Raw genomic sequence first — 18,450 nt, 5'->3', positions numbered from 1 at the left:
TAGATCTGGCAGAAACGCTGGTAAGAGTGAAGCGAATGCCAAGCGATAAGGGGCACAGAGTAGAGTTCCTTGATGGACACTAGTGCCTTTGTGAATCTCATGGCGAAGACAAATGTCATCTGTTTGAAGTCCAGACAGAAGCTCCAGATGCCCAACATGAAGATGTATGATTTTTTAGGGGCCGATACCTCTGCTGAGTGGTCCCTCCAAATTTCACATTTAACTAGATATGGAATTAAACCTCATACCTGAAGATTAGAGAAGTTAGCAACTATTACACTTTAGGCACCATGCAAAGTTGCTAATTTTTCACAGTTTCATGCAAACCACATGCAGATGTTTCCTGCAAAATGCTTTCGGTGTGACAATTTTCTCACAAAATATTTTTAGCTGAGATTTTTCCTGCTAACAGTGGCTGTGGGGGACTTATCAATGTTTCCTCTTGGAAACGTATGTGTAGTTGTAGTTGAAGTTTTGTCACATTGTTTATCTTCTTAAGACTACAGTTTGTGAAGTTCACAAGACTAAAATATTTAAAGAATGTTGGTTGATACAATGTAGAGTTGGTATTTACTTTCTCTTACATGTAGACCAAATTATTTGCTCTCAGGTTTTTCTTTAGGACATGGTCTGTCACTTGAATGTTTTTATGTTATTGGGAAGGATGCCACTCCAGGGAGTTCCTCAAGAAGAGTTGTATGGGAGCTGACCTGGAGAAGAAAGATAGAGTTATCATGAGACAAAGAAGAAATGTTTGCCTCTTTATAGTGGGTGGTTTTTAGTGTAGTGTGTTGAACAGTCGGCATCATTCGTGATGATGATGATGATCAAAGCTGCTTCTCAGCATGTGAAAGAACCCTTGAATTCTATGATGGCCTTGTCATACAGAAATCCCGACACAATTCCAGCAAAATGGAAAAGCAGAACAAATGTATTTATTTATAAAGTTTCATATATCGCAGACATGACCCACGTGGGTATCAGAGCGCTTTACAGTACATAATTATCACAAGTTATACATACAATCGGGAATCGCATATAATACAAATGAGGTAAACATTGCTGTTTGATTAAAAGTGGGGTTAAGTAGGCGTCTAGGAGTTAAAGGTTTAAGATGATAATTTGTTCATGAGAAAGATTTTCGTTTCCTTTTTAAAGGTGGTAAAAGAAGGGCTTCTGCGTAAGTCTGGGGGAAGATTGTTACAGATCTTCGGTGTGATACCTGAGAAGGCTCTGCACCCAGTTCTCTTTTTGAGGAAGGATTGAGGTTTTAGTAGTAGTGAGCTTGCGCTTTGCAGATGTTTACCACCTCCCGACCACTCTAGCTTTTGTGCTAAGTAGCTGGGGGTGTTGCTATGTAAGGCTTTATGTGTCATGCATCTTTATTTGTATTCTTGACTCGTATGGTAGCCAGTTCAAAGCCTTCAGGGCCGGAGTGACGTAATAATTTCTTTTTATTCCGGAGACCAACCTGGCCGCGGCGTTAAGCGATGCCCTGAGTGGTGCTAGTTTGTATTTTGGAAGACCGCAAAGAGTGGTACTTCCGTAGTACAGTCTTGATAGTACTAGGGCTTGGACCGCCATTTTTAGATCAAACTGTGGGAGGAAGGGTTTACGTTTCCTTAAGATACTCAGCTAAAAGTTGGCTCCTTTGGTAGTATTGTAGATTTGTTCCTGCATATTTAAGATTTTGCGGAGTCAATGGCGTTGAGGGAGATTAAGTCATCTGGTGAGGAGATTTTCATGAGTGTCGTCCGCGTATAGATGATATAGAATGTTTGCAGAGCTAAGCGCATTAGCAAGGGGTTCCATGAGTAGATTAAAGAGAATAGGTGATAAAGCTGATCCCTGTGGGACTCCTAGTGTGACCATGGAAGATTGAGAGAGTGATTGCTTCATCTTGATTCTTTGGATTCTGTTGCTTAGAAAGGAGGTAAACCATTGTAACACTGGACCAGTTAGGCCCATCCTTCGTTCAAGTAGAGACAGTAAATTGTCGTGTTTAACCGTGTCGAAGGCGGAAGATAGGTCAAGAAGTATCAATAGGCACTATTCATTGTGATCCAGCATTTTTAAGATGTCATCCATTATGTGGGTGAGAGCTGATTCAGTACTGTGACCTTGACGGAAACCGGATTGGTGTTTATCTAGGAGGTTGAAGTTCACTATGTGATTGCAAAGTTGAATTTGTACACATTTTTCCATTAACTTTGCCAGCGTGGGGATGCTGGATATAGGTCGGAGAAGATTAAAGAAGGACAGTGTATGAAAGGATGCAAAAGCCCAAGTAAATCATAATAGGGACCACATTTTGCAGTCTTTTAGTACTTTGAGTTGGAAGAATGTTTGATTGTTCACTAGGTCACAATTTTCCGCAAGCCTTGTGACCTGTTTCAACAGTTAAAATCTTTCAAAATATCAGTTACGTTTTTCATTAAATCAGTTGCACAGAGGAGCCCCAGACAAGCTGCCAGATATTCTCACCCTAGACAAGTGGTTCTTAGCCTGTGGTCTGGGAATTGCTGGGGGTCCCTGAAGCCTTCTTAAGGGGTCTGCGGCTGCTTAGCCAATTAAATAATATTAACAGACTAATAAAGAGCAAATAAATAAAGTAGAAAAATGTGTTCCATAAATGTGAAGTAATTTAATACTGGAGGCTAAAAATTGAGGTAGTGTAGTGCCATATGAGTCTGTAATTTCGGAACCTTTGTGGCTCCTGATGGACTCCCTAGAACTGTGACGTAAGGATTGGAGCATAGTGAATTGAATGTAGGTTCAGAATGTTGAGCTTGTGATTCCACCAGAAGAATAAAGACATGTTACACTAAACTCCATGTGTGACGTAGTCATTGGCTAGTACCAGAGCTGGGGATGAAGCTACAACAGTAAACATCATTTACCACGAATGCGATACACCGCATCCCATTACAACGTGGTCATTAGAATGACCACATTATTATATCGCATACCATTACATTGCAAGGTGTTGGATTTAAATTCCTACACCTTCCCTACTGTTGCAAAGACGGGAGTTGGAATAGTAGATTATACTATTCCAAACTCCAGCGCCCCCCACAACATGTCGTTGTAACCGCTTGCGTTGTAATGGTATGCAATGTAACAACGCAGTTGTGGTTATGACCGCGTTGTAATGGAATGCTTTGTAAATGAGTGCATTGCAACCTGGCTTATTCCACTAGAACTGGCAACGAGGATGGGATAAGTAACCCGAAGATCAACAATGGTCTTCCAGGGGGTTTGTGATGGTCCAGGAACCTGCCCTTGTGTGCTACGTGTGCCTCCATTGAAGTGTGGCATTGACATTTGGCTCATGTGAAGTCAAAGCACAGTCCCAGTGCTGTGCAAAGCATTTAACGCTAACCAAAGCATCACTGAAAAGTCTACACATAAGTGGCCGAGAACCTACGGTAAAGACTGCATATGCAACTCAAAGCTATACATTCATATGGAGTGACAATGATAGACGCGGGTGCAATCAGGTTTTGAAAGAGTAGCAAAGGGCAAGTTAACACTGCGAACAGAAGTGATGCGGTGCAGAGATCAACAGGTGTCAGACAGCACAAAGAGGTGCTTAAGGGCAAACTGATAGTAGAAACGGTCATCTGCTTACCAGTTCTGAGTAAAGAGAGCCCTTGTGCCATATCTCTGGGGCACAACAGCCAAAGAGGAAACACCTGGGTTGTGCTTGCAGAGCTTTCCATACTCAAAGCAGCACACCATCAAAGCTGCAGGGTGGCGACTCCAAAGGTCTTCTGAAAGCAAAGTGCTCCCATGGAGACCAAGACAGAGGTCAAGGTTCCACCAGGTTTTAGAGATGGTCTGGATGAAGCAGGTCCTAAAGGACAGCAGATACTGTCAGAAGGAACTCCATCCTCAGTGTCATTCAATCTTGTAAATGGTTACAATCCTGCCACCTTCTTGAATCCACCCCCCTCCATTCGATATTGCCAAAAAGTTGAATATTGGCAACTAATGGACTGCCTGGATAGAGACATTTGATGATTTCATTGATGTGATTGAAGAAGCAGATAACTCATAGCAGCCGGCAAATTGACAGAGTGGCGGGGGAGGTGGGGAACACAGCTGGGGTAATAGGGCAGGAGGGGAGACAAATAAATAAAATAAAAATCCATTTACCTGTTTGTCGCATCATTCTTCTCTGTTCTCCATGAAAAGGCTCCAAGAGTGCACTGCGACCAGTCTTAATGCTGCTTTCATGCTGCTGAAAGCAGTATCAGGATTGGCCTAAGTGCCAATGATTTGCGCTCCCACACAGACTGGGAGCCTGTGCTTGCACTCTCCAACCCAGCAATGCAGCTGGCGTTGGAGAGATCTTCACTCCGCATGCTAGTTTGGCTGGCCTGGGACGGCCAGCCAAACCTACTGTTTCATGGGTTGGGAAAATCCAAGATTATGAAAGCCCAATTACACATTAAGGAGCACGACTGTCCTATTACTCAAAGGCACCGACGAATTGCCTTTCACTTACATTAAGCCGTTGAAAAGGAACTTGAATCTTTACTCAAGCACGATATCATTGAGCATTCTACTGGTCCAACTCCATGGGTTTTTCCCATAGTGGTATTACTCTAAAAGGACAATGAAGGAGAGGTATGCATCTCTGGAGATATGCGTCAAGCGAGCAAGGCCAATAAAAAAGAACTACATCATGGGTCGCACATCGCTGAAATGCTAACACAATTGAATGGGGCAAAGATATTCTCTCGTCTGAATCTAAATAAGGGATATCATCAGTTGAAATTTGAGGAGAAGTACAGGTACATTTCAACCTTTTCTACAAATGTTGGTCTGTTCCATTACAAGATACTATGTTTTGGTGGGTCATCAGCTGCAGAGCAATGCAAGATGTCATTCAATGTCTCATAAAGCCTGTCATGAATGCTTTCAATTACAGTGATAACATATTGCTTTTCAAAGCTACACAGGAGGAGCGTGACAAAGCTCTCACTAAAATGTGTCAGTTGATCACTGCTGGCGGTTTAACTTTGAATGTCGAGAAATGTGACTTTCATAAGACAAAGTTAAAATTCTTTGGTCATATCTCTTCTGATGGGTGCATGACACCCGATCCTGCAAAAGTGCAAGCGCTGTCAACTGCCTGTCCCCAACAAAATGTTTCCATGTTCTGTTCATTGCTTGGCATGTCTAGCTATTGTACTAGCTACATACAAGACTTTGCCACTGTCAGTGCGCCATTAAGACACTTGACTAAAAGGAATGTTTAATTTCATAGGTTACATGAATACGATCAGAGTTTCAGAAAAATCTAGCAAGCTATTGAGAATGATACTGAAATGGCATATTTTGTTCCAAAGCTTCATACTGAGGTTATTGTTGATGCTAGCCCGGTCAGGTTGGGCGCAATTCTTGCACAGCACAGCAGACACTCAAATGCTCAAAGAATTATTGTGGGGTATGCCAGACAAAGTTTGTTTCAAACTGGGTGTGATTACTCACAACCTGAGAAAGACAGCTTGGCAGTGGTGTGGGCTTGTGAACATTTCCACGTATTATTGTATGGGGAGCTCTTCAAGAATGTGACCAATCATCAAGCATTATTGACTATCTTTGGCAATTCAAAAGCAAAAAAGGCCTCCTCACATTGAATGTTGGAGTATGCAATTGCAAGAGTTCAGCTACAACATTGTACATCATCCAGGGAAAGATCAGAACCCTGCTAACTACTTCTTACGAGTGCCTCTACAATGCCCTGACACTCATTCTAAGACGGCTGAAGCTTACATAAATTCATAGTGAAATCAAGCACTTCAGCTGCCTTTTCGATAGAACAAATTGTCGCTGCCACAAGTCAAGATAGTGACATGCTGCAACTGAAAGACATTATTACACATCAGTGTTGGTACCAGCACCCTGGACCTCTTAACTGCGACATTGAATATCAAAAAGTTCAAGAATGTCAAAGATGAACTGTCCATTACTCAATAAGGTATTATTCTATGAGGGCCGAGAAGTGTCATTCTGGAGAGTCTGAAACAACAGATAATTGAAGTGGCCCATGAAAAACATCATGGAATTTTTGCCACCAAATGAGCTCTCTAAGACGGGGTCTAGATTACAAATCTCGACGAGAGGGTTGAAAACTAATTAAAAGCCAGTCATCTATTCAACATCATGTTGTTGAAAACCAGTCAATACCAGTTAAGCATGTCAGAGTTGTCATGGCATGCACTAGAAAGAATTGCAGTGGGCTTCTTCTGTCCTTTTGACAACGGACATCATTGATGGGATCGTTGATGAACATTCCTGTTTTCCATTGGTCAAAGAGCTCTCCTCTATTACTCAACAATGTGTCATTGAGAGATTAGACTTCATCTTTTTGACCTGGACTGTTCCTGTGATTTTAAAGTCTGACAATGGCCCACTTTTAAACAGTCAGGAATTAATGTGAAGCATCAGAAGGGCACTCCTCTGAGGCCACAGTTCAATGGCCTAGTCAAATGTTTCATGAGTACTCAAAAGAAAGCTGTCCAGCGTGCTGTACTAGAAAGGCTCGACCTTAAAACGGTTCTAAATTCTGCTCTTTGTGCTTACTGCTCAACCCCTCACTTGCCCACAGGTGAAAGAACTACACCCTTGATGTTTGGAGAGCCATGATGACAAAGTTACTTTAATGGGCCAACAGAAGAGCAAATACAGAGGAACAAACACGTATGAAAGACTTTGGTCGTAAGAGGAAAGCAAAAGCCTATGCAGACAAGCTCAACAGCCACAAGATGTCACCTTCAAGAGAGGAGATCGAACTCTTGTTTTTCACCATAGAAAATGAAACTCTTATTCTCTTTTCGATGCTTAACCATTTCATGTTGTGACCCGCAAAGGACACATGGTGACCACGCAACGTCCTGGGAAGTCAATTAAATGAGATTCCTTGCATTTCATATGTATGGCTCATCGCTAGGCAGCTACTGATGTCATTGTAGAGACTGGGTCTGTAAAGAAAAGTGAGGAACCCCTGATTATTGCAGTCTCTCCAACACCATTGCCAGTCATGGACATTTAGTCTGCCGGTCGCCAGTTTCCGCAGACACAGTCAGGACGGGTGATCCACGCACTAAGAGACTCATTGAATAGCTTTAATTGTATATATTTGTGAAAAAATGTACTTTTCATATTTAAAAAAGGGGGAGATGTAGTGTCATGTGAGTATGTAATGACAGAACCTTTGTGGCTACTGATGGACTCTGTAGAACTGTGATATAAGCATTAGATCGTAGTGAATTGAATGCAGGCTTAGAATATTGCGCTCTTGGTTTAACGCAGAAAAAAATAGAGACTTGTTATACTGAGCTCCGTGTATGGTGTGGTAATTGGGTGGACGCTACAGTTAGTTTCCTCAGATTGATTCGTGGTAGCAGTACAAATGCCTCAAACAGAATATAGTATGGTTGATGAGTGACCTCAATTGAATTTATAAAAGCTCCAAACTCTCCGCTATAAAAATGTTGATTTTGTTTATATTTGCTTGTGAATTAAATACAATATTTCATTATTTGTGTATTTGTTTAATGAATGCTTATTTCTGTATTTTTTGTGTTTATTGCTTTACAGTTCACACCATCGAAAATGCTTGGCTGGGGTACTCACCATCCATTGATGACTCAGTGTGGATTCTCGGATTTCAACAGTGATTTAGTGGGGCTCCCCAGGTTGCAGTAATGATTAAGCGGGAGTCCACAGATGTCAAAAGGTTAAGAACCACTACCTTAGACAAACAATGCAATCCACATTCTCGGACTTCTTTTATTTTGATTTTTTTCTACTTAATTTTAATTTCCTCGAGTTTGGTGGTCCACATTTTGGGCAATTGCATAGTTTGCTTGCATGGATGGGTAGACCCCACAATTGCATTTAACTAGGCAAGTTACTGCTTTTTAGACCGCAATTCAGGAATTTTACTGGACAAATCACATTATTTTTCTTTTTTTCAGTGTAATCACCTTTTCACCGGCCAGTTAATATTTTTTTACCAAGCTATGAATATTATTTTGTAACATTCCAGTCACATTTATGGCAAACGTGCTCCTTTCACATTCCCACCACCATTTTGTTGACTTTTTCAACAGCTGAATGATATTTTTCACCAGCCCAAACTAACACAGTTATTTTCTCACCATTACCAACTGTACCAGTCTAAACTCACTTTTCACGACACTGGTCTTCAGGCACAGCCACAATTCAACAAGCGTGGTCCCATCTTTCAAGAAACTAATCTTAATTTTCTCCATCCTACTTTCATTTGAATTCCAGGTAAAGTTCTACAGCTTTGCCGGAAACATCTTGCAATGCTGCAGGGCAAGATTTCCTACCTCAAGTTGTCTCATTGATGGAATATCCAGCAACAGGGAATCTTATGGCATCACAATGCGAATGTAAATGTAAATATAAAGGTAGTAGTACTTGTATAGCGCACAAATCACCCATGAGGCATCTCGGCGCTTGTACGCATACCGCTGTGGAACCCTTCCTAGCTTTTCCCTGTGAAGTGCCCACTCCTGGGCACCCCCAAGGTGAAGCCAGGCATCCTAGTGTTGTTGGTTCCGTTGTGGAGATTAAGCAAGCTATTGCCCAGAGTTGCAGAGTGGGACCCATGAATTAGAATAGGCACCGAGGCGAGAATTATCAGGTCCGAGGAAATTTTTAGCCCAAGACCCGCCGAGGTGGGAATTGAACCCTGGTCGCGGGCTAGACCTCTGCATCAGGGTTGGGAGCAGATTATAACGTGGTGTGGGGATTGGTGAAACACAGGTGACTGCTTGGACGAGCATTTCTTCGAAGTGGACAGGTTGAAGGAAGAACTCAGAATATACACTGAATGAGGGGTCTAGACCATGGAAAAGATCACAGAATCCAAACAGCCCAAATGCATCTGACGCCCCTTAGGTTGCTGCTGCTGTAAAATATCTATGCGACAAAAAATGAAACTTTTCTAGCTCCAAGAACTTTGCAAAGTATTTTTTTTAAAACAAAACTGTGAAGTTGCAATGCTGCCTGAATTCAAACACTCCTAATTTTTATTATCCTAATGATATATTCCAATAGCCCAGTCAAAGTTTGTGTTGCCCATTCTATAACAAGTTTCATCAAGTCACTCACATTTAAATTTAGCGAAAAGCTTGAAATATTTGGCTGAGCATTCATACGACCCCAGGGATATCTCGTCCACGCTGAGCATTGGCTAAAGCTACTGCTCTTGTGTGTGACGTCTCAAATTCTTTTGTAAGAACCTCTGCCTGTAAAAACAATACAACATCAGAAATGTGCAACTACAAAGAAAGATAATTAACTCAAAAATCAGGGGAAGGCCTGGAAATAATTTGCTTTTCCTGTGCTGGTTCCGGGTCACTGGTTGCTTCCAGTCAATTAAGCATTGTAACTAGCCTTGAAAATAAAACATGAACCTTCAGAGCAGCCTCCATTGTTTGGACCAGCTCGACTGAAGGTACTGCTAATGTTGTCAGACACGGGGCCCTGAAACTCTCTGACTTTTATAGAGTCACTCGGGAACTACTTCATCAAAATTAGTGTCAGTAGAGAGCACATTAGAAATGTAACCATGTTCAAGATAGTGCACAGACTAGCTTTCCTTTCCTTCACCTGCGCAATGGGCATGTAAACAAACTACTACCATTATACTTTTGAAGATCTATAGGGTATTGAAGAGATCCAAGCCATCTAATTCTATGCCCTTCAATCCACGAACATCGTCACACCTGGTTTGTGAATCCACATCCAGGGGATAATGTAACTGAAAACAAACGCGTTCTCCATTAAGAGTGGCATATGGAGCCTTTCGCCCCTGAAGTTGGGAAACATTGCAGTGAATGCGGCAATGTTTCCCGATAGCACCCTAGATGAAGATTCACTTCACCCAACTATTCCGTGCAGCCAGATGTCCAACTCAACACAAGTGGCCCAGGTGCTTCATGCTGCAGGGAACTGTACTTCCCCCCTGTTTCTAAGTCAGTGGCGTAACGAAACTTGAGGGGGCCCCGCTGCCCCCCTTCCATCCTCCGTGCCAGTCTAGAGCTCTCAGGCCAGCGACCCGACATATTGCACGGGATGCGGGCGATTGTTACGCCACTGTCACCAATACAGCCGTTATAAGTAACAATGGATGGTGGAGTTAAAGGTTGGTCTTAGTCTACCCGCAGGCTATTATATGTGGTGGTCCATTCATTACAGGGTCCCTGCCATCGTTAGGCCGGGGACGTTTGCCCAATGTTAGGTGAGTTTCCTGATACAGACTCCTGTCATGATATACAACATCGGGCCCACTTATCGTTCAGTACTGACAAAAATGCTTCCACTGCTCCTTTTCGTTTCCATTTTAAAACATTAGACAATGCGACAATGCAGTATTTCAAAAGCAGATTTAACTACAAAGAGCACATTTTGATAATACATTTTTATTAGTAGACAATAGCAATCTTAACCCCTTCCAGGCTCATGACGAGCTGGGCTCGTCATGGTGTAGCCTCCTCGCATGCTGATGACGAGCCCAGCTCGTCATGTAACATGGGTTTTTTAAAATCTCAGCATAGACTGAGAATTCCACTAGCGCGCATTAAGAGGCACAGACTCTCTCTCACTCTCTCTCTCTCTCTCTCTCTCTCTCTCTCTCTCTCTCTGAGTCAACCTCTCTCTCTGTCAGTCAGTCTCTCTCTCTCTCTGTCATTCAGTCTCTCTCAGTCAGTCAGTCTGTCAGTCAGTCTTTCAGTCTCTCTCTCTCTCTCTCTCTCTCTCTCTCTCTCTCTCTCTCTCTCTCTCTCTCTCTCTGTCAGTCTGTCTGTCATTCGGTCTCTCTCTCTCTGTCAGTCTCTCTATCTCTCAGCCAGTCTCTCTCAGTCAGTCAGTCTCTCTCTCTCTGTCAGTTTCTCAGCCAGTCAGTCTCTCCGTCAGTCAGTATTCAGACTCTGAGTCAGTCAGTCTCTACTCTCTCTCCACTCTATCTCTCTCTCAACTCTGTCCACTCTATCTCCACTATCTCTCTCTCCACTGTCTTTCCCTCCACTGTCTTTCCCTCTACTGTTTCTCCCTCCACTGTCTCTCTCTCCACTCTCTCACTCTCTCTACTCTCTCTCCAGTCTCTCTCCGCTCTCTCTTCACTGTCTCTCTCTCCACTGCCTCTCACTCACTCCCTTCTCTCTCTCTACTCTCCCTTCTCTCTCTCCACTCTCTCTCCACTCTCTCTCCACTCTCTCTCTCTCTCTCTCCACAGGCTCTCTCCACTGTCTCTCTCTCCACAGTCTCTCACTCTCTCTACTCTCTCTCCACTCTCTCTCCACTCTCTCCCCCCACTCTCTCTCCACTCTCTCTCTCTCCACTGGCTCTCTCCACTGGCTCTCTCTCCACAGTCTCTCACTCTCTCTACTCTCTCTCCACTCTCTCTCTCCACTCTCTCTCTCTCCACTCTCTCTCCACTCTCTCTCCACTCTCTTCGCTGTCTCTCTCTACTCTCTCTCCTCTCTCTCTCCAGTCTCTCCCTCCACTCTTTCCACTCTCTCTCCACTCTCTCTCTCCACTCTCTCTCTCCACTCTCTCTCTCCACTCTCTCTCTACTCTCTCGCCACTCTCTCTCTTTACTCTCTCTCTCCACTCTCTCTCCACTCTCTCTCTCCACTCTCTCTCTCCACTCTCTCTCTCCACTGTCTCTCTCCACTGTCCCTCTCCACTGTCCCTTTCCACTGTCTCTCTCCACTGTCTCTCTCCACTGTCTCTCTCCACTGTCTCTCTCCTCTCTCGCCTCTCTCTACTCTCTCTCCTCTCTCTCTCCACTCTCTCTCTCTCTCTCCACTCTATCTCTCTCCACTCTCTCTCTCTCTCCACTCTCTCTCTCTCTCGACTCTTGCTCTCCACTCTTGCTCTCCACTCTCGCTCTCCACTCTCGCTCTCCACTCTCGCTCTCCACTCTCTCTCCACTGTCTATCTCTCTCTCCACTCTCTCTCTCCACCCTATCTCTACTCCCTCTACTCTCTCTCCTCTCTCGACTCTCTTGACTCTCTCGACTCTCTCGACTCTCTCGACTCTCTCGACTCTCTCGACTCTCTCTCTCTCTCTCCACTCTCTCTCTCTCCACTCTCTATCTCCACTCTCTCTCTCTCCACTCTCTCTCTCTCTCTCCACTCTCTCTCTCTCTCCACTCTTGCTCTCCACTCTTGCTCTCCACTCTCGCTCTCCACTCTCGCTCTCCACTTTCGCTCTCCACTCTCGCTCCACTCTCTCTCTCCACTCTCTCTCTCTCCACTCTCTCTCTCCCCACTGTCTCTCCACTGTCTCTCTATCCACTATCTCTCTCTCCACTGTCTCTCTCCACTGTCTCTCTACTCTCTCTACTCTATCTCTACTCCCTCTACTCACTCTACTCTCTCTCCTCTCTCTCCTCTCTCTCCTCTCTCTCCTCTCTCCTCTCTCTTCTCTCTCCTCTCTCTCTCTCTCTCTTTCTCTCCACTGTCTCTTTCCACTCTCTCTCTCCACTCTCTCTCTTGCTCCGCTCTCTCTCTTGCTCCGCTCTCTCTCTTGCTCCGCTCTTTCTCTTGCTCCACTCACTCTCTTGCTCCACTCACTCTCTTGCTCCACTCTCTCTCTTGCTCCACTCTCTCTCTTGCTCCATTCTCTCTTTTTCTCCACTCTCTCTCTTGCTCCACTCTCTCTCTTGCTCCACTCTCTCTCTCGCTCCACTCTCTCTCTCTCTCACAAAATAGGGTGCGTTGCCATGGGCATCCGCAGAAATGTTTCGGGGGGGGGGCACATTTTTTACTTCATCACCATCCCCCTTGCACTCTTCTACCCTCTGCCTTGCACCCTTCTCGCCCTCTCCCTTGCACCCTTCTCGTCCTCCGCCTTGCACCCCTCTCCCCTCCACCTTGCACCCTTCTCCCCTCCACCTTGTACCCTTCTCCTCTCTACCTTGCACCCTTCTCCCCTCTACCTTGCACCCTTCTCCCCTCTGCCTTGCACCCTTCTCCCCTCTACTTTGCACCCTTCTCCCCTCTGCCTTGCACCTGCACCCTTCTCCTCTCTACCTTGCACCCTTCTCCACTCTACCTTGCACCCTTCTCCCCTCTACCTTGCACCCTTCTCCCCTCTACCTTGCACCCTTCTCCTCTCTACCTTGCACCCTTCTCCTCTCTACCTTGCACCCTTCTACCCTCTGCCTTGCACTCTTTTCCCCTTTTCCTTGCACCATTCTCCCCTCTGCCTTGCACCTGCACCCTTCTCCTCTCTACCTTGCACCCTTCTCCCCTCTACCTTGCACCCTTCTCCCCTCTACCTTGCACCCTTCTCCTCTCTACCTTGCACCCTTCGCCCATCTGCCTTGCACCCTTCTCCCCTCTGCCTTGCACCCTTTTCCCCTCTGCCTTGCACCCTTCTCCCCTCTGCCTTGCACCTGCACCCTTCTCCTCTCAACCTCTCAACCTTGCACCCTTCTCCCCTCTACCTTGCACCCTTCTCCTCTCTACCTTGCACCCTTCTCCCCTCTGCCTTGCACCCTTTTCCCCTCTGCCTTGCACCCTTCTCCCCTCTGCCTTGCACCCTTCTCCCCTCTACCTTGCACCCTTCGCCCATCTGCCTTGCACCCTTCTCCCCTCTGCCTTGCACCCTTTTCCCCTCTGCCTTGCACCCTTCTCCCCTCTGCCTTGCACCTGCACCCTTCTCCTCTCAACCTCTCAACCTTGCACCCTTCTCCCCTCTACCTTGCACCCTTCTCCTCTCTACCTTGCACCCTTCTCCCCTCTGCCTTGCACCCTTTTCCCCTCTGCCTTGCACCCTTCTCCCCTCTGCCTTGCACCCTTCTCCCCTCTGCCTTGCACCCTTCTCCCCTCTGCCTTGCACCCTTCTACCCTCTGCCTTGCACCCTTCTCCTCTCTACCTTTCACCCTTCTCCCCTCCGCCTTGCACCCATCTCCTCTCCGCCTTGCACACTTCTCCTCTCTACCTTGCACCCTTCTCCCCTCTGCCTTGCACCCGTCTCCTCTCCGCCTTGCACCCATCTCCTCTCCGCCTTGCACCCTTCTTCTCTCTGCCTTGCAACCTTCTCCCCTCTGCCTTGCACCCTTCTCCCCTCCGCCTTGCACCCATCTCCTCTCCGCCTTGCACCCATCTCCTCTCTGCCTTGCACCCTTCTCCTCTCTACCTTGCACCCTTCTCCCCTATGCCTTGCACCCTTCTCGGCCCCCCTTCCCCCCCCTGCGGACGCCCACATGGTGCTTCTAACAAGAGTGCTCACCTGAGGGCACCATATTGCTGCCTCATCCCTTCTCATATGAGCTTTGCCCTGGAGAATGCTCTCTCTGGGGGCCCCCACTCCCACCCTTGTCAGGGTCCCGAGCAGTGCTCTGTGCTGCCTCCTGCTCTCTCTCTGGGGCCCCAACCCCGTCCTTGTCAGGGTCCCGAGCAGTGCTCTGTGCTGCCTCCTCTCTCTCTGGGGGCCCCCACTCCCACCCTTGTCAGGGTCCCGAGCAGTGCTCTGTGCTGTTTCCTGCTCTCTCTCTGGGGCCCCCACCCCTGTCCTTGTCAGGGTCCTGAGCAGTGCTCTGTGCTGCCTCCTCTCTCTCTTGGGCCTCCCACTCACACCCTTGTCAGGGTCCCGAGCAGTTCTCTGTGCTACCTCCTGCTCTCTCTCTGGGGCCCCCACCCCCGTCCTTGTCAGGGTCCCGAGCAGTGCTCTGTGCTGCCTCCTCTCTCTCTGGGGTCCCCAGCCCCCGTCCTTGTCAGGGTCCTGAGCAGTGCTCTGTGCTGCCTCCTGCTCTCTGGGGCCCCCAGGCCCCGTCCTTGTCAGGGTCCCGAGCATTGCTCTGTGCCGCCTCCTCTCTCTCTAGGGCCCCCAGCCCCGTCCTTGTCAGGGTCCTGAGCAGTGGTCTGTGCAGCCTCCTGCTCTCTGGGGCCCCCACCCCATCCTCTTTCCGGTCCTGGCACCTCTGACTGAAGAGAAACAATGTATGTTGATGCTTTGTTTCTCTTCAGTCAGAGGAGGGGGCTCGGGGCTCAGAGCAGGCTGCAGATAGCCTGCACCTGCTTTAGAGGGCCTCTCTCACAGCTTCACCGAAGAGTTGAGGTGGCCGGGGCCCCCTTCACTTAATGAAGAGAGTGGGCCCACCCGCACCGCGGTGCCTGCAGGGGCATTTGTTACACCCCTGCTCTAAGTACTGCCGTAATGGTGCGTGGTAAAGGGAAAACAAAATAGGCACCACTCGAAGCTCCTCACCAGAAGCGTATCTTTTATTATCACGTGCTCAGCACTCCTCTCATCTGCCTGGGTTCAGCCCCCGCCAACTTATCCAGAATGGACTCTGGAGGGAGGGGATTAGGGGGGTGTCATTGCCATATGACCCAACTGAGTCGCCCCCTGCTGCATGCTCATTCACAGCAATCATACTGTGAATACTCGAGGCAGGGGCGACTATCGCAGCATCTCCATCTCAACCTAGCAAATCCACCAAGTCTTGTTACTGAGTCTCATCTATTCGTACCTTCCGTAGCCAACTCTCCTCTGCCACCGCCCACTCAAATCTGCCTTTCAGTTACCCCGTAGCGGGGGAGCCGGATGCAAGTGAATGGCAATCTGCCAGGTAATACAACTGGAGATCTGAAGGCTCAGGCCTCTTTCGGCAAGGTCCAATTTAAGGACCTCTAGATGGGATCGACTCCTCTTCCCTACACATACCAAGCAAACCAGGAGTTCAACGGGTCTTCAAAACAACATGGCCCTCAGCACTACCAGTAGCAGGAGTGTGTTTCAAAAATAGAAAGAAGCTGTGAGGCCATCCATCACTCTCCCCATATTGAGTTTGTATTGTTGGTTGTACGCATGTGTTATCTGAGTCCCCAAATAGCAAAACCTTTTAGTCTCCCAGGGCAGTCCCACCTCGGAACGGTCAGCCTGCGGTACGTCAACCAAGGACACTAGAGGGAAGAGCACAGTCTTGTGATGATTGATTTGTATTCCTAACATTCTCCCATACTCAGCCATGAGTCACAAAAGGCAAGGCACTGAGTGCTCTGTGTCAATGATTTATAACAGAGTGTCATCTGCATACACTGAGACCGTGTATGTCTCATCGCCCATCGGCCCAGCCCAATACAATCTTCGAGTTCTGTCCGTTGGCCAGTGGATCCATAGGGAGAGCAAATAGGAGTGGGGACAGTGGGCAACCCTGTCTAGTGCCTCTCTCTATAACAAGTGCATTAGAAACCACCCATCTGGTGTGCACCCTCATATCCAGGACAAGAATACCGGGTCCACACCCATTAGACACAGCACTTACCAGAGGTATACCCATGACAGGATGTCAAATGCCTTTTTAATATCTAAAGCGACCAGTGGCACCCGCACTGCCTTATCCCAGATCTCATGGATGATGTGGGAGAGCCTCTGCAGGTTCATGCCGGTGCGTCTACCCAGCATGAAGCTGCACTGGTCTCTGTGCACTAAGTGTGTGACCACACGGCCTAGTCACAGCACGAGCACTTTCGTGGGTATTATAATGTGTACATTGAGCATAAACAGTAAGCGGAACGAGCCAGGGTTAGTTGGGTCCCTGTCTGGTTTTATAAGCATAATTATCAGGGCTTCCCGCATGTGGCCTGGCAGGACTCCGTTGACAAGCATTTCACGGGGGGTCTCCAGAAATCTATGGATGCGGAGTATGCCTGAAAGTGTTCCCATTGCTTACCATTTGTTGGCTTCATTATCACTCTTCTTCGCTGGCTCCAAATTTGTCAGCGCATGCTGAAATCTCTCATCCTTTTCTTTGTGTGGAGCATGGACCAAGCTCAGATTGTTTCATCTTAATTGGTGTCCATCCACTGCTTCCGCTGTGATTCCACTTAATGCAACTCTATGCCACTCAACTCTAGACCATTCTACGCTACGCCGCACAGCGTCACTCCACTCTACTCCACTTCACTGTATGGCATTCCACTCCACGCCACTCTCACCACTTCACTCTATGCCACACCAATATATGCCGCTATATGCCACTCTGTGCCAATCTATGGCACTCCACTCTATGCCTCTCTACGCCACTCCATCCTACGCTACTCCAACTTACGTCACTTCACTCTATGCCACTCTGCATCACTCAGCGCTACACCACTCTACTCTATGACACTCCACTCTACGTCACTACAATTCACTTTACACCACTCCATACAATGCTTTTCTACTTTATGCCACACTACTCTATGTTACTGCAGTTTATGCCCCTCTACCCCACAACACTCCCCTCCACACCACTCTTCTCCACTGCACGCCAATCCAGTGTATGCCACTCTACTCAATGCCACTACACTTTTTGTCACTCGACACCACTCTTTGCCCCTCCACCCCATGCTAATCTATGCAACTCCATTGTATGCCGCTCCACTCCAATCAATCAATCAATCAATCAATCAATCAATCAATCAATCAATCAATCATATCATTTGTAAAGCGCACTACTCACCCGTGAGGGTCTCAAGGTGCGGGGGTGGGGAATGCTGCTACTGCTCGAAAAGTCAGGTCTTGATGAGTTTTCTGAAGGTCAGCAGGTCTTGGGTCTGCCGTAGGTGGACGTATCTTACAGAGAGGAATGAGACGTGTGAGGGTGAACTGTGAGTCTCTTGGAGATGGCTGAAAGGATTTCTAGAGCCTTGAGGCTGTTTATTGGTAGCACCTTGCTGCTACAGCTACTGCGGTTGACTTAGTTACATGAAAACCCAATGCAAAAATGCAGTAAAATTCAACATAAAAGGATAGGTAGGTAGTAACTGAATGGAATTATACTAAAAGTGACTGAAACTTGGTGGCCCCTCACTCCAAAGTTTCAGAAAAATTAGTGGGGTGGCAGAGTAACTGTGCTCCATCGAGAGTATCTAGAAGTAAGATTTATTTATTTATTTATTATGAGTTTTATATAGCGCTAATCATACCCGAAGGTATCGGAGCGCTTTACAACAAGAAACACTCATAGGATACATTAAGATATTTAGTATATAAAAAAAAACATGTAACTCGTAAGTAAGGTATTGCAGTAGACTGTACAGGGACCATATGACAGTTATTGCAGTAGAATGTAAAGTGAACATATGACGCCCCGCTGAGGTAGTCGTAGGGAACCCCATGACTTACAGATGGGTACAACCGGTGAGTGGGGGCCGGGATGTAGTCAAAGCGGAGAGTGAGGTAGAGGTCATTGAAGCCAAAGTGTCCGTGTGCGACTATGGTTTGTCTTTGGCGACTGGTTTATAGCTATTCGTTTGGGGGGATCGGTTGAGGAGGAAGTCCTTGAGTTGCCTTTTGAATTTTATATAGGAGGGGTTAGTCCTGATTTGGACTGGAGGGGAGTTCCGTATTTTCAGCGCATTTCCTGCAAAAGATCGAGATGCATTTTTTTGTCCGCGAGATT

Source organism: Lissotriton vulgaris, chromosome 2_1 (genome assembly GCF_964263255.1).
Source record: "Lissotriton vulgaris chromosome 2_1, aLisVul1.2, whole genome shotgun sequence".
Taxonomy (NCBI): domain Eukaryota; kingdom Metazoa; phylum Chordata; class Amphibia; order Caudata; family Salamandridae; genus Lissotriton; species Lissotriton vulgaris.
The sequence above is the reverse complement of the archived record's forward strand: the minus strand, read 5'-3'. Positions refer to the sequence as shown.